This window comes from Silene latifolia, chromosome 1, assembly GCF_048544455.1.
Source record: "Silene latifolia isolate original U9 population chromosome 1, ASM4854445v1, whole genome shotgun sequence".
Lineage (NCBI taxonomy): Eukaryota > Viridiplantae > Streptophyta > Magnoliopsida > Caryophyllales > Caryophyllaceae > Silene > Silene latifolia.
Window position 1 is genome coordinate 22,058,464 of NC_133526.1, and position 3,023 is coordinate 22,061,486.

The window sequence follows — 3,023 nt, forward strand, 5'->3', positions numbered from 1 at the left end:
AAAATCTAGGGGTACTGCAAGTTGCACACGGTTATTCAGAAAGTTGCAGTAAATAAGACACTTGTCACATTCATATCAACTAGCCGTTTTTGCAATAATCACACTCAACCGTCTAAAGCAAGTTACTTATGATGTTTATCTTCTCATTACTGACCTGACTCAACGACTATGAGAAGATAAAGGGGCAATTGTTAAGCCTGATATTCCGACAATGAATACAAGGTATGATTATACCCTGGCCTGACGTTCAGGATAGGAACCTAAGGATAATTCAAGCTAGGCACCAGGCAGAAGAGGACAACGGGCAAACACGGAAGTATTAGCTGACCATATCAGCGAGGAATATATGGAGTAATTATCATGTAATTATGGTAATTATATCTGCATTAAAGGAGAATAATTAGTCATAAACATAGAACATTTATCCGGCCATTTATACGCATTCAAGGCAGTAATAAAGGGGGTCATTTATGGAAAATATTATGTCATTAAGGAGAAGAACTTGCGGTTACATGAGGATTGTTATATAAGAGAAGCTCAAGACCATTTGAAGACACATCCCAACACGTACTATCATACAAGACAAGGTTACAAGCATTGTTATAACAATATTTAGAGCAAAATACATTGTATAAGCTTAAGAGATAATTATTCTCCAAATACTATAGTGAAACCTCTCCTGGCTTGGTGCCCGTGGTTTTTTTCCATTCAAGAGTTTTTCACGTACAAAATTATTGTCTTATTTCCATTCTTTGTCTCCTTTTCTTTATATTCTATTTTAGCCTGCCCAATAGTGATATACGAGATAAACGAGCTAGTTAACCCTGCCAACACTCTACCCTGACCTGATTCAGCCCTGCGCAGAATCTAGATAAAACAGACACCATCTGCCTTCATCTTCCCAATATCCATTTTAAGCTTCTTCCTAGATTCTGTAAGCGATTGAACATCCTTACCCAATATATCAACTTCACATTTCAACAATCTCTTCTCCGATACGAGTTTGTTGATAACATCGTTCTGTCAATCCAGTTGAGTATGATAATGCCAGCGAAACCATTCACAACCAACCAATGTTGTCAGGATCGAGATCCTACTTTGGATCGAAGAGGGGTGGTAGGATCGGATCGCAGGTTCGAATCGTAGGATCTTACGAATAGCTTGGATAAACAAGTTTATATAAATAATTTGGTATAATTTGTGATGTATAGTGTTAAAAGTTTATTTAATGATATGAAAGTCTTAATAATCATATCAATATATTACATATATCTTTAGTTAAGAGTTGTAAGTTTATAAGAACAACCAACTCACAAATTTTTAACACAAATAAGCATTTAACGATCCTGAACGATCCTACCATCGATCCTACACGATCTTGTACGATCCTATGTTATCCTACCCGATCTTGACTGATCCTGTACCGATCCTACGATGATTTGAATCGTTTTCCACTTTTTGGATCGTAGGAATGTATGTTTGCGAGTTCTAGATGCCGCTGTGAATGGTAGACCCTGAACATGTGGGTCAAAAGTCTGATTGTAGTCCCTATTATTATCATCTAACCTTGCCAATTCAATATCACTTTCGACCCTATTAAGTATAGTTAGTGCACATCACTCTCCACAACGGACTCCAGACCAAAAAACCGACTCGAAATTCGAAACCCGAGTCAACCAGAGTCTAAACTCAAAAATCCCACCCCAAAACGCCGACATCAAACACCTTACACGAAATAGAGTTGTGTGTTAAGAATAATCATCTATTCATCTCAATAAATAACAACGCTTGTATGGATGGCTCGTCCGACACCCTATAAATATTCTAGTGACCACGGAAATTTTTCAGGAAAAGGAGATTTCACAAGAGCTTCTTAGCTCCTATGAAATTTCAAATTCCGAACCATGGATGGACTTATTCTGTCAGGCGTCCAAAATTTCAAAGTTCGCCGAGTCGGACAATAAAAATCAAAGTCAATTCATGGACGGATATTGATATTCAAAGTATATCCATAGACGCACTTTGAAGATCAATGTCCCTTCATAGGTGGATGTGGATCTTCAAAGTCAGACCCATGGAGGGACTTTCAACTTGACGTCCCAACCAAGGGAAGACGTTGAAGTTCAACATCCCTTTGGGGTTTCAAACGTTGATTTCCAACGTCTCACCATAGTATTAACACCAACTATATACCACGATAACAACAACAATGAAGAGAACAAGAAACTACAACATCTACAATACAAGCAACAACGGTCGAACAACAACAACAACAACAAAATTAATATAACTAAATTATAACATATAACATAAACAAAAGGGGAGGATTGAATAAACATAATTAAAATCATAAACTATAAAATACAAACCCAATTAAATTTATTAATTACAAAACAAAAGGTGGTGACGCTGGGCCTTCTGGTTGGCGGCAAGGGCAGCAGTGGCAGCAGTAGTGGACAGTCGTGCGATGGTGACAAGGGAAAAACAAGATATATAATAAAAGGGAAGATGAAGATGGGTGTTGGCAATGGTGGAAGCACTACTAACAACGATTGTGAGTGGTGGTGACAATGCTGGTGGGACCGGTGGTCGCAGAGGTGGTGGCGGTAGGTGGTGAGGTTGGAGCTGGATTAGTTTTGGATGAGTAAAGAAGAGAGAGAGAGAGAGAGAGAGAGAGAGAGAGAGAGAGAGAGAGAGAGAGAGAGAGAGAGAGAATATGACGTCTTTTTTAAAAAAAAAATGCCGTCGATATTATGAAATTGGATATAAAAAATTACAAATTCATTTGAGATTAGTTTTGGATGAGTTTTGGAAGCACTACTAACTATGGTGGTGAGTGGTGGTGACAAGCTTGTGACGTGAGATAAAGAGGTAAGTGGTAGGATTAAGTGGAAAGAAAAGTGAGAGAGGACTGGGAGAGATTGTAAGCTTGTAACCGTAATGAGTAAGTGGGGGTGATGAAAAAATTTGGGATTATAGAAATAGAATCACGATTTCACGTGGTTTACCCCACGGACGTACGA